Raw genomic sequence first — 15169 nt, 5'->3', positions numbered from 1 at the left:
GGAACACAAATTATTAGGGGAAATCTAGGAGACTGCCTGCAGAGACGTCTTCCAGTTCCTTGTTACAGACTCTTTTCATAGACTATCCCGAGGGGTACTAATTGGCTCTCCTGGTGTGCCCAGCCCTACACCACACCAGAATTCTTCTGGTTGACATCCCTGTCAAGAATAAAAAAATAAAGTTTCGCTTTCAAAAGTGAAGGCAAATGTTAAAAAATATCCACAAAAGAAAATTTATGTAGTGTAAAAACTAATCATTTAATAACATTGATCTAATACTAAATTCCCAGCTTAACAAATATCTGGAATCAAGATAGGTGGTTAAAAAACTAAGAGAGTACGAAAGTTTTCATTGTAAATAGATGGAATTCAAAAGATACCATTGCGGGCCGGCCCCATGGCTTAGCGGTTAAGTGCACACGATCAGCTAGTGGCTGCCCGGGTTCGGATCCCAGGCGCACACCGACGCACCGCTTCTCCAGCCATGCTGAGGCGGCGTCCCACATACAGCAATTAGAAGGATGTACAACTGTGACGTAAAACTATCTACTGGGGCTTTGGGGGGAAATAAAGGAGAAGGATTGGCAATAGATGTTAGCTCAGAGCCAGTCTTGCTCAGCAAAAAGAGGAGGATTAGCATGGATGTTAGCTCAGGGCTGATCCTCCTCACAAAAAACAAAAAAAAAGATACTATTGCAGTCATTCCTAGATTTGATCTTGTTAGAAAAATAGTTGAAATATTTTTTATTTAAATATAACCATAATTTAAATTTAAAATAAAAAAATCTATTTAACTTTTCAAAATTTATGAATGCAAACAAAATATATGCTATTCAGCAAATTAAAGAAAACAAAGGAAACAGCAAATCTGATCTTACTGGCCCACCTCTTCGTGGTGGTGGCTGGAGTTTGGGTGATGTTCAGGGATGGAAGACCTCCATTTCCACATTAGCACACCCTCCATTCCCATGCAGAAGCTCGCCTGGCCAGGGGCCCTTCCAAGAGCCTAACTCCAGTTTGCTGAACCCATGAACAGTAAAGACACTTACAGGTCTGAAGTTCCCATATCTCACTGCTATAAACTTTCAACTTTCCTTCCTCATCTATAGTAATCATTTTTTTCATTTTCTGTCCTGGTTTAGAAATACTTAACTGTGCTAAGCACTGTGCTGTTTACCATAGCTCAATTCTTCTGGAAGCCTGTAGTTAAGGATGGCCAGTGGCTTTATCAGATTTTTCTTTAACCTAGTTGTAACCTGTCTCATTAGCCCAAAGCTCATATGATTCCCATAATCACCTATTTTACCGTGTGTTAGGCCAACCCACTAACTTTACATTGACTTACTTTTTCTCTAGGAAATTTGAAAATTTCAACGTATTACACTAAATGAAGGCCCTTTGTTTTCTTGTGTCATTAATTCTACTAAATTATGACATCCGTGATGTTGATTTTTTCTCCTCCGCATTTCTGTTCCCATTCTTTCAGATACACCATGCTCATGGATGTTCTACATGATATAATAATTGCTATGACGAGTATAAATCTCCTCTCAACTTTTCCAGTATTTCTCAAATCCTATCTACCCACATCCCAATACTATCATCATAAGTTATACCACATTTTTTGAACCAAGTCATGGCTACCTATCCACGTCTTTTTGTTCTGTCCATCTATCTTGTAGGTGGCTTAGATACATACAGTAGAACATATGCTCGAACAAAGCTAGATATAAGCAGGATCAAAACTAAATACTGTACTGAGTTTTGAGAAAAAAATGGTAGAATATACATAGATAAGTGTAGAAAACAGATTGAAAATAATGCTTTAAACATTATCTGTGTTGTTATCTTGTTGGCAAGATAACCAATTTTAAAAACTCTTTTTCTTTGCATTTTAATGGTTCTGTATTTTCTATAGGTATGTATTATTTTTACAATATAAAATAAGGCATAATATATAGAGATATAATATCTAAATAGATACAAAATTTAAATAAATACAATATGTAAATAGATACATTTTTCTCAGTAAATCCTGAAAGAGGTTAATGTAAAAACATGATATAAAATTTATTTAATTATACCAGAAATAGAGTGAGTACATTCTCTAGGATGAACCAGACATAGTGCTTTATAACTTACAACAGAGTCACTCCTATGATTTCTCTTTGAACATTTCTTTTTTTTTTTTTTTTTGTGAGGATGATCAGCCCTGAGCTAACATCCATGCTAATCCTCATCTTTTTGCTGAGGAAGACCGGCTCTGAGCTAACATCTATTGCCAATCCTCCTCCTTTTTTTTCCTCAAAGCCCCAGTAGATAGTTGTATGTCATAGTTGCACATCCTTCTAGTTGCTGTATGTGGGATGCGGCCTCAGCATGTCCAGAGAAGTGGTGCATTGGTGCGCACCCGTGATCTGAACCCTTGCCGCATCAACATTCACAGAAGAATAAATATACTCAGACTTGTCTTTCTTCTCTGCCAAAATGTTAGGTGTCTTACCTTTTATGAATATCTTGAAGCATGCCAAAGTAGATACATTCAATTTTTAAACCAAAAAATAAGTGCAGTCTCACTGAACAATCTTAGCTGAAAAGAATTTTGAGGTGTGGCGATGTTATTAACTGATGTACCACAAGAAAATTCTGAGTTATTGGCTACCCTCAAGCGTAAAGCAAGGCATCCCATATTGTGATTTATAATTTTAAGTGGACTGAGCAATCATCCCTCCCAGGAGAGTTGAAATCAAATCCATCACAGACAATTAAAGTAACCAATCAATGCTTCTAAGAAAAATACAATTCCCAAAAGTAGGTAGGAATAGCCTAAGGGCACACACCCAAATGAAATATGTTCATACTTTCTTCTCACTTTGTGGAAACACAAATTTTTATCATTGTCACAAAATATTTTATCAGCTAAATGCAAAGGAAAAGCAATGTGTAAAAAGCAATGCAAGAGAAGTCTACTGTTGCATTTTAATAAAAAGCATTAAAATTAACATCTGGGATGCACATATCAGCCTTTTTTGACATCAGAGATAAATTACTATTCCAAAGGGGCAATAGCTCTAACTTACACTACTAATGAAGGCAGAAAATAAAGAAAAATAATTGTTATTAGAGGCATTATTTAAAAACATGGGAGTAATGTTCAACTTGAGATTTCATGGCATTTCTTAAAGAGCTAAGAACAAGTTGCATGAGGTTAAGAGAAATAGTCAAGCAGAAATACTGCCTAGGCTCAGGCCCTTTCTGCCACCAGTTCAGACCTCTTACTGAACTCAAGGCTCTTCACTGCCCCTAAAACTTGGTCCATATTCCTCTCATTCACTCTGCTTCATCTATTCAAATCTTAGACATCTTTCAAGACAAGAGTTAACACTCATCTCTTTGGTGAAGTCATTCCCTACCACAACAACCCACAGAGATCTCTGCCCTTTCTAACCCCTTATGCACTTCTCCTTGGAGCACAGCAGTCTATGCAGATGGAGAGATCTTTGGTTCCTGTGTGTGGATCTTGCTTTATAAATTTTGTAAGCTGCTTGAAGGCAAATACTCTTTGCATTTCTCTGAATCCCCACATTGCCTAATAGACTGTTTCTGACCAAGTGATAGTCTCTAGCTATAGCTGTATCTCCCTCACTATTCATCTGTTATCATTCAATCTTGCAATTATTATCAACTAGCCACCATGTGTCAGTGTCCTAGGCACCAGGAAACATCAGGGAACAAGGGAACTGAGATCACAGTTCAACAAGGCAACTGGGGTCTCATAGTCTCATACAAGAGACTCCCCTCCATAATAGGAATATGATTGGGGAATACATTTCTGGCACATCTGATTTAGCAATGGGAAACAAGGAAGGCTTTCTAGTGGAAATTTTAGATTTTTCCCAGGAAACAGAGAGAAGATGAGGAGGGAAGAGTATTCAAAGGAGATGTCAACAGGTACAAAGTGCTGATAAGAGAGAACCCAGCAACTCTGTTCAGGGAAGCGAAAGGAGTTCACCATGGTTGGAGTATGGAATGCAAAGAGGGAAGTGGCAAGGGACAAGGCTTGCACAGGTCCTTAGTGCCAGGTCATGAAAGACATTATGTGCTCTTAAGGATTTTGAACTTTATCCTAAGGGAAATATAAAACCACTGTTCTAACCACATTGTGGAAAATGCATTAAAGGTGAGCAAGAAACAGCTGGTAGAAGGTTAAGAGAAATAACTCTAGAAGAGTATACAGATTGGCAATCTTGAGTAGAACCATCATGAATAATACCAATAATTAAAGACTGGAGGGGGAAAATGAGGATCCAAAGGAGATTTAGAAAGGAGCAGTCAGAGAGGGGGGAAAAAAGTAGAAAGTACATTGTTACAGAAACTAAGAGAACTGTGTTTTATAAAAGTGCAGAGCAACCTAGAGCCCAGATCGTGGTTTCCAATGCCCTACTCCAATAAAAAGAATCAGGCTTCTTGGAGAAATAGTTAACTGGAGGGTAGGGGAAGAAAATGTACAAGATGATCCTTGAGCATTTTATAGTGCCAGAAAGTTAGAAAGTGATTTTTTTTAAAAATCACATTGATGAAAGCATGTCAAAGGGATACAGGTGCCAACTGAAAGAGGTCCCAGTGGCCAAAATTGGAAAGTTTTGAGCAAGAAAATAAAGTAGTTTTGAATTACAACTCAAAGTATAAAACAAATATCCATGAGTCCATATTGAATCTAAATAAATGATTTAATAATTAAATAAATGGCAGAAAACAGAAAAATCTCCAGTATAGAATTCCAAATGATTTATGTAGATACTTCACCCTCAAAGAGGCAAAGCATAACTCCCCACTCTTTGGGTGTGGGCTACATGTAGAGACTTCCTTTCGGAGAGTACAATACGAAAAGAGAGAAAATAGAGTAATTTTCAGAGGAGAAGCCTTACAAACAGTACCCCACCCAGGTGATCAAGGTCAACATGAACAGCAATAAGTCATATTGATAGTACATACCTTAATGTGATGTGATGACATGGCACCTTACCACTGTGATCTTCCTTCCAAAGACCCATAACCCCACTCTAATCATGAGAAATCCCAAGTGACAGACATTCCACAAAATACCCAACCTACAGTCCTCCAAACTGCCCAAGTCCTCAAAAATAAGGAAAGCCTGGGAAACTAACATAGCCAAAAGGAGTCTAAGGAGACATGATGAATAAATAAAATGTGGTATTCTGGACAGGATCCTAGAACAGAAAAAGACAGTAGGGAACAACTGAAAAAATCTAAATAAAGTATGGGCTTTAGTTAATAATAATGAATCAGTATTAGTCCATTAATTATAAAAAATATGCCATACTAATGTAAGATGTTAATAACAGGGGAAACTGGGTGTGAAGTCTGAGGGAACTCTATACTATCTTCACAAGAACTCTGTGACTCTAAAACTGTTCTAAATAAAAGTTTAAAAAATAGGGCATTTTCAACCATGTCAAATGCAGCCAAAATAAAAGGAAGATACAGACTGATAAACATCCTCTGGCTTTCCAGGCCTTGCTGATCTTGGAAAGAGTTGTTCCAAAGTAGTGAAAGAACGAAAGCAAGATTGTAGTACAAAATAAGGAGGAAGACTAGAAGCACATAAAAAATCATTTCAAGACGCCTGACTCTGAAAGAATGAGAGAAAAGAGTAGAAACAGGAGAAAGAAGTGAGATGAAGAAAAAATAACTTGAAAACAGTAGAGAAATAAGCTTTTAAAATGCTGAAGTGAAAAAAAAAGTATATAAAAGCTGAGAAGGAGTAACTTCTCAAGATGCTTTTGGTGTTGGGACTGTTGCACCCCTCAACTGAGATCATTCGTGTTCCTGTTTTACATATGTCTTACTTGGACCATGGATTGTTCCCCAGGCAAAAGACTCTGAGCCTGCGATTAGTGGGCAAGAAGTTTGAACTCAGGATCATTACATGCAGGAAAGGCAGAGAGAGAAGTTAGGTTATGGTGAAGGCCATCAAGGACTCAGCCAACCCTGCAGGGAGCTCTGAAATTCAGAGCATTGAAGATGTCCCACATTGCACTGTGGGAGCCAGTCTTTTATACTCCCTCATCTCCCAGTCACTGGATGCCAGCTGCTCCAGGAAGAGGCGTGACCTTGTGTGAGGTAACCAGCTCTGACCAAGTGCTGACTATGGAAAAATGATGGCTGAGGGAAATCTCCCAGAATCTGGGGCAATGGCCCATCAGTCCTGAAAGGGGGTACAGCAGCACATCACAGCATCTACTATACTTGGCATTCTTGCTATCCCGTTTGATCTTTTCTGAATTTGCCTCAACTTCCTTCTATATTGATATTCCTGGTTGCAGATGCCACTTAGTTTATCTGTTTCAATTTAAATTTTCATTTCTGCCTCCCATTCTCTTTTTTGCTTTGAGGTGATTTCTGAGAGGAAAAGTAACCAGGGCTTTATGGGGAGTGAGCTATAGTGGTGCAAATGTGTGGACCACCTGAGGACCTCGTAGAAGGGGTCTAGCCCTATATTATTTTGAAAAGATTCCACCCAAAAGAACTTTTACTCAGAAATCAGAAAAGAATTGAGAGTATCCTTTCAAACATCAAAGCTCATAGATGGGTGGGGCAGGGAGAAGCTGGAGGGAGAGCTAGTAATTGATCACCCAAAAGGATTTGATACTTATGCCAGAGAACAGTAGGCAGAAATCCCTAGTCACCTTACTATGAAAAATCATCTAGCTTTAATACAGAAACATTAGAAGTGATTACCATCACCCCCTACACAGGCCAAATTCCTCCAGAAAACACTTCTTCCATATAAACTATTAACTCTATGTCCATAAAGACACAATGTGCCAAGTGAAGGCACTTAAAACAATGGCTTCGGATCCACTCATGGGTACCATGGGCTCCATTAGTTTCACTGAAATAGTAATTTTCTAAAGGATACCACAGAGGCTTTTAGAAGTCTATTGACCTTCAAAAAATGAGCTTTTTCCCTCCATTCACTTGCAGATCAGATATAATATAATGTATTTTGGCTCGTGTTTCAAGAATAACAGCAGACCTACATTTAAGAAGTAGCTTAAATGAGTAAACAAGTGTTAAAAAAATAAACAAAATTTAAAGCAACATTAAAAGTGGAGGCTAAGCACTAGATAACACACTTTGGAAAAATAATCTTTTTTTTACCTTAGCAAAATTAGTGCATCAATCAATACGTTTGCTCAAGTGAATAAAGGATTTACGGCTAAACTAGTAATACAGGTAACAGGCTCAGGTTAATGAAAGGCCAGTAGCACATGGACCAGGAAGTGCATGAAGCTTAAGCTTCAGGGCTCCTCATTGCCACCCCATCCCAGGTCCCTCCCAAGGCCGTGTAATTATGTTCAACATTTTGTATTCTTTTTCTTAAAGAGGGCCCCCAAAGTTGTATTAACCTGACCCACAAACCTGAATGCCATTCCTGCCAAAGGCACACAGACATACAAAAATCTAATATTATATAAAAAGGTAAATGATATTTGTGACTTATGGTGATTTCCATCCCCTGATCTACAATAGTTACAGTTCTGATATTCTGAAATAAAATGTCACAAAATACGCATCTGGGTTATGAAATACCTAACTGCACACTTAGAAATGTCATCATAGCAGGCAAATTTGACATGCAGGTTAAAATATGTATACACGTAAAGATAAGTTAAGAAAAGAAAAAGTAATTTTTAAACTATTATTTTTTGTTTAATTGATATTTAGTTGAGCATATACTATAGGCCAGGCACAGTTTTAGGTCTTTAGCAAATAAATTTCAAATGACCAGCAGAGCTCAAGTGAAAAGAAGCATTTTATGTTTGAAATATGAATAGCCAATATGTAAAACTATAGCTTCAAGAGTTGAGCCTATAGTCTTCGTGAATTTGAAGGGACTAAAGATAAAAAGATTTCTAAAGATCCATCTATGTGCAATCGGATTTGTTTACTATGTAATCAAAGAAGTTTAGGGCTCCATAAGAGCAGTTCTTATACCTTCTATCTTATATCTTCTAGCTGTTTGGCCTTACGTATATATCAAGGTTGCACTCTTCATTGAGAGTTGATTACTTTCAAGGCACTCTTCTGCATGGAGAAAGTGCCAAAGGCAACAGAAAGCAAGTAGAGTAATAACAAGTAAAACATTCATTCATTCAACAAATATGTTAAACACAGCATCTACACTGTGCTACGTGCTTGTCTTAGTCTGTTCAGGCTGCTATAACCAAGTACCACAGACAAGGTAGCTTAAAACAACAGAATTTTATTTCTCACAGTTCTGGAGGCTGGAAGTCCAAGATCAGAGTGCCAGTATGGCTGCGTTCTGCTGAAGGCCCTCTTCTGGATTGCAGACTGCTGACTTCTTGCTGTGTCCTCACATGACGGAAGGGGTCAGGGATCTCTCTAAAGCCTCTTTTGTAAAGCACTAATCTCATTCATGAGGGCTCCACACTTATGGTTTAAGCACCTCCCAAAGGACTACCTCCTAACACCATCACCCTTGGAGTTAGTATTTCAACACACGAATTTGGGGGGGGACGTAAACATTTAGACCATAGCAGTGCTCGACATACACCAGTGCGCAAGACATAGCCCTTGCTCTATGGTCTTGTCTGAGAGCCAGACAATAAAGAACAATTGCAATACATTGGACTAATTACAGAAGGAGATGTGTAGGATGTTCTGAAAGTACATGGGAGGTGTATGGAAGCCAGAGTTAATAGAGTGTAAATTCAGGGAAGACTTCCAAGAGAAAATGATATCTAATTGGGATCCGAAAAAGGTGAAAGAGAGCTAAAGTGTTCCAGGAATTGAAAGATAGTCAAAATATTCAGAACATAGAATAGGGTGGGAGTGGGTAGAAGGGGGAATAAAAATACAAGCCAGATCATCAAAGTCTTGTCTTTCCATTTTAAGGAGTTTGAAATTGATCTAGGAGAATAAGGAAGGTACCATAGCATTTGGAAGCAGTCCTGACTTCACATTCTCTCTCTAATAAAAATTAGATGATGAGAACTGAGGCATATTATTTAACTTGTCAGAGCTCAATTTTTTCATCTGTAATGGATGAATAACAACTTATTAAACAATGTTGTGTGAAGCAAATAAGATAATAGATGGGAAAGCACTGTGGAAAAAATGTATAGACATGTTCTACAACTATAAGGTGCTATTATAACATGAATGATTGCCAAGTACGCGTAGGAAATGACACCAAAATTGAAGATAAACTGCAGCGATATCCAAAGGCTACTCAACCAAGAGGATCTATGCCTTCTTCAGCGTGGTTGATGTATGGTCGAGAATGAAGTCTCACAGCACAGCCAGTACAGTCAGCACATTCCACTGCATAACAGCACACGGCGTGGCAATGCAACTGGGGCCCTTTCCAATTCCAAAAAGGCCCAAGGATAGTCAGAAGGACTCTGATTGCTGAACTCACACATTTTGCAATGCATTCACACCTGTTGGGAAGGTCCTATGTGTAATACCATGAAAGTTACTTTTCTGAAGCAAAAGGATAACCCTGATGGCCGCATTAGAGAATAATAATCATAAACATAATAGCAGATTGAGGACTCCTCACTTTATCCAAAGTGTTAGTAACTTTACTGAATGCTATCTACTATATCTATATCTGTATCCTATACGATTGAAATGACTTAGCTCCATTTGAGGAAGATGAGGCTTAGATGAGACAAGCAGCTTGCCCAATATCGTGTCACCAATGAGTGTTAGATTGGTATTTGAATCCATTATTCATCTGACTCCAGTATTATGCAGAACCTTATATAGTAAGATACCACACTGTGAAAAATATAGAGACTTGTACTCCTGCGAAAAAATATGTCACCAATGCAGCCAGTCCCAAATTATCACTATAATGTCAATGAAGAGGAGGGAAAAAGCCAAAAACTCAATACTACTAAAAATCAAGATGCACAGATGTCATAGTGCTAGAATCGAGGAAGACTATCTATTCAGTATAAGATTCTATGGATCTTGCTTTAGAAAAATTGACCCAAGCTAGGCTCATGAAATTGAGTTGAATCAATCCAAGTTCATCCAGGCCTTACTGCCGTGGGCCTATTCTGAGGTCTTAAAAATGCATCCATTTGTACCCCAAAGTTGTATTTCATTTTTAAAGATAATGAGATTGATAGAATAACTCTGTAAACATAGAGCATTTGGATTTTAGCCAGACATTAGACAAGGCCTTTTATTTTAGCGTGTGGATAAGTCGAAGAAACACGAGCTAGAACCTTTAAAGTGTAAATAATTCAACCTTACAGTTGGTGGGAAATGTATAATGGATTGATAGCCACCTGTACAGCAAGTCTGAATTGTAGTGGCTAGCCTGCATTAACATCATGAAAGAGAAAATGTTTGCCAAATTATAAAATGGCATCTAGTGGGAAATACGAGCTCACTGGTTTGATCGCAGAATCAGTGTCTTCCAAGTACTAGATAATATGAAACGTTAATAGGCACGAATAAGAGTTTCTGCTCTGAGATCTAAAAACGAAGCACAACAGTACTGGAGCGAGAATCGCTGACAGTCAATTATCCATATCAAGGGCTTCACTTCAGAGAATGCGGTTGACAGGATGCCAATAAACCTCTGCAGGCCATGGAGTGGAGATATCAAAGTAGGCAATGACAATTCGGATGCCTCAATACAATGGCAATGTCTACGACCTGATAGCAAGGATCTCACCCTCACATGCAAGAGTGTGCCTTGATCAGTGTGTCACCTCTAATGACACCATTGAAAAATGAGTCATAAGAGAGCAGGTTGATCAAGGACTGAAGACCAAGTACATAATTAGAATGTCAAGAAACTCTAGTAAGGAGGTAAGGTCTTTAAAACTGAAAATACCAGGAGACTCCTGTTTCCTTCTATAATAAATATACCTTCTTATTGTGGATAAAGTGTTGTTTGAAAATGTTGGAGCAGTAGCAGAAACTAGGAGGACTTGGAGAAGGCATTGTAATAATGTGTGAGCACCTCTATAAAATCTCTGAAATTCCCCCTCTGAATAAGGCTTGGGACTTCGCATTGTTTGCTCTCATGAGGCTCAGAGTCTCCAAGAGCTCAATAAAGTCTTCTAAGTCATACAAATGTCTCTATCTTTTCTATATTACTCTGAAATCCTAAGGAATCTTGCATATAAGAGAAAAGCTTCCTTTACTGGTAACAAAAGGCATTCAATAAATATCTGATGAATAAATGGATGAGAGGTATTAATTCTACAAGGGAAGAGGGACAGAAACACTTTTATAAAGTGATCTTAAAATTAAATGGGGACATTAAGATTCTAACTAAATACTTGTTGAGTATGTTAAAAATGAAATTGATGTAACAGAATAAGGGTTAAACTAGACTCACTTTCTATCCTGAGATTCTTGAACATTACAAATATTCCTAATGACTGTGGGAGGAGTTCTGAGGAGCCACCACACACACACACACACACACACACACACACACACACCCTCTACTGAGCCAATTGTAACTCTAGGGAGGCTTCAGAACAGCCCTATGCCTGCCATAAAATCTCCTCCCTACACAAAAACTCAGCCCAGGTCTCTAGACTTCCGCTCATGATTTTCTCATCTTTCCCTACTTCCAATTTAGAACCTAATTGTGTCATATATTAAGACATCCTTCAGTGTAAGACATTTCTCTCTGAAAATGTGTTGAAAGAGTGGATGCCTTAGGCAATGTATTAGTAAGAGCTCTCCAGAGAAACAAAACTAATAAGATGTATGTTTGTATATGTGTGTGTGTACATGTGTGTTTGTATGTGTGGAGAGAGAGAGAGAGAAGAAGAGATTATAAGGAATTGGCTCATGTGATTATGGAGGCTGATAAGTAACAAGTCTCAAGATCTGGAGTCAATTGGCAAGCTGGAAACCCAGGAGAGCTGATGGGGTAGTTCTAGTCCAAATCTGAAGGCGTGAGAACCAGGAGAGCTGAAGATATAAGTTCCAATCTTTAGGCCAGAAAGCTTAAGCCCCAGGAAGGGCTGATATTTCAGCCAGAGTCCAAAGGCAGGAAAAATGTGATGTCCCAGTTTAAAGGCAGTCAGGCAAGAGGAGTTCCCTCTTATTTGAGGGAGGGTCAGCATTTTGTTCTATTCAAGCCATCAACTGATTGGATGAGGCCCACCCAGATTACAGAGGGCAATCTGCTTTATTCAGTTTATTGATTTAAATGTTAAACTCACCCCAAAACACCCTCACAGAAATACCCAGAATAACGTCTGACCACCATCTGGGTACCCTGTGATCCAGTCAAGTTGACACATAAAATTAACCATTACAGGGCACATAAAGAGAATTCGGGTAGTTGCCAGTTTGTGTGCGAGGTTTATGTATGAGGAAGCTGGAGCATTGAATTGGGGAGAAAGAGCATTCTCTTCCATGATGCTACCATTCTTCCTTGCAAAGTCCACTGTTCTCCCATTGAAAATATATTCTCGGGAAAGAAAATGCATTATTATTGTAACCACTGGCCCACTAGGACCAATTCAAACTCACCCCATCTCTTATCAACAGAGTGATTAAGAGTTGTTTTTCAGAAAATTTGCAAAGTCACATAGCCAGAGCATGCAGAGAAGGAAATCTTGACCTGAAATAATACCTGAACCAAATATTCTGCCCCCTCCGAACCAAAGGACCAGGACATGACTGGACATTGAAAGTCAGACTCTCATCAGAGGTAAGGGGTCCGTTGTCTTGGAAGATTCAGTGTTAAAGCCCCTTCCACACTTTACCACAAATGTTTAAAACTTTACCATAAACGCTTAAAGCCCTCTAATCAAAACCTGCCCTGCCAGTGTTTCCACATACCAGCCTGTTCTCCCTAAACTCTTAAGTTTTGCGCCAAATCCTGAATCAGGGAGACAGATTTGTGAGCTTATGCCTCCTGTCTCCTTGTAGGGTAACCTTGTAATAAAGCCTTTTCTTTTCTCAAAAGCTGATGCCATAATAATTGTTTTTTTTTTTTTATGTGTATCGGGCAGAGAACCCCACTTGTGCAGTAACATTATTGACAACTAATTTTGATTTACAGTCTTTGATTTTCTTCAATTTTAGGTAGGCAAAGGCTAATGCCCTACTTTCCTTGTGAAAAAGAAAGGCAGGGAAGGGGAGCATTGCCTGTAAAGGCATTTCAAACATTAGCTGGTTGGAGTAGAATGTGTTTTGCGAGGGAAGGGTTCTTTTTCTTCATCCTTTCAGCAAGGCATAATACCCACAGCACCTGTTGGAGCCTGTCTGTGGATAATTTAGTAGCTTCAAATTGTATACTACATCAAAAGTCCCATTAATCTCTTCTATTCTATGGCTACCACTATTTTATTATTTTCCTTTGTGTCATAAATCTCTCAACTTATACTTGGCAGTGGAATTGAAACCAAAATTGACATTTGATACCAAACACATTGGCTAAATCTCTCTCCCAGGTTGCCAGATCAGAAGAATAGTCAGGCTCAAAAAAATTCAAAGCCACTTCTATAAAAGCTTCCCAACCTTAAGGTCTTTCTTTCAACCTAGTTCCAGAGGGATTTATGCTTGCAAGTTTTATCTTCCTGAATAAAAATAACTGCAAAGTAAGCAGTATCTAAACAGGGTATGCAGAATTGAAAGAAAAACAAACAGAAATCAGAACTAAGAAATGACACTTTCAGGGGAACAGCTTAGCTCATATGTTAGTCAAAGGAAAAAAGCAGTTGGTGTGCCTCAGAAAAACCTCTGCAGGAATATGGAAGAAACGCCAAGAGAAGTATGCCACATCGAGAGGAATAAAATTCTATTCATAAACATCCCTGATGCTTATTAAAGTAAATATTACCTCTTTTGTTAAATTTTAAGATGAAAATTTATTTAATTTTAAATAGGTTTTTTTCTAAATTCAATTTAGTGACGCACAGCATTTAAATTGACATAATATAAAATGCTGTTATGATGGGATATTTGGCTTATTATCAATAATGTTCCCAAACATCATTTATTACTTTAAAGGTGGATTTCCGAAGCAATTAAGCATGGGAGCATTCTAATTAAAAATTAAGTCAGTGTTCACATAAGCATAATCGAATAATCACTGTAATCCTCTGAAACACATTAACAGCTAGAAGAGTATCTGGTTTTACCACATTTAAAAAAAAATCTCATCATCTCTACAGTGAAACTACTCTGAAAATACACTCAGAAATCACCTTTATTGGGAAGCTGTCTGAGTGATACTTTGAATGGAAGTGGTTGCACGAGTGCCTTCGTTTTCTTCATAATGAAAGGTAGAAATGACCACAGCGATACATCCAGCATGGGAATGGAGGGGCTCCAGGAAGTGCGTGTGGAGTGGGGCAGGGCTGGAGTGGAGGGTTTCTAAAGTCCCTTGAAATCTCGAAACACAGTGGTTTTAAGAGATCCCAAAGAATGCTTAACCTACCTCATCACAATTACCAAGGCAAACGTGTTTTAGGTGAAAGAGCATAGAACAATCATTGAGGGCATGGAAGACTTTGGAGCCAGGCTACCTGGGTTCAAGACCCGGTTCCACCACTTATTAGCTGTATGACCTTAGATAGGTTACTTAGTCTTCGTGTAATTCAGTTACCTATGGGTACAATGGGAATACTAATGTCAACCCTTCAAGGGTTATTGTAGAAATTAGAGGAGCTAATATATGGAAAACCCTAGAATGGCATCTGACACATAGTAAGTGATCAACAGATCTAAGCTGTTATTTAGATGGGAAGCTGGCATACAGCAGAGGACTGAGTAGGGTCAGAGTGACAATCCTGGGCCTGCTACTTAATCCTGTGTGACTTTAGGAATGTTATTTAACCTCTCTGAGCCCCTATCATGTCATCTTCAAATAAGAATAACTCCAGCATTTACGTCACAGGTTGCTAAGAAGATCAAATGAGATAATGAGGGCTGAGCTCATCACTAGGGAGTCAGGTTAAGTGTGAGCTCCCCCAGGGAGGGATAGACACACCCCAACTGTGACACAAGGCCTTGGTACTCTCTGCTCTGCATTCAACAAAGACCTTTACTCATGTACTGCCTGTTTACCCCTATGTTTCTTGGAAATAGTCAAGGAAATTTTATTCATCTTTTTTTTTCTTTT

This window comes from Ceratotherium simum, chromosome 11 (genome assembly GCF_057802395.1).
Source record: "Ceratotherium simum simum isolate JZ-2026a chromosome 11, ASM5780239v1, whole genome shotgun sequence".
Lineage (NCBI taxonomy): Eukaryota > Metazoa > Chordata > Mammalia > Perissodactyla > Rhinocerotidae > Ceratotherium > Ceratotherium simum.
Note: the sequence above shows the minus strand (reverse complement) of the source record.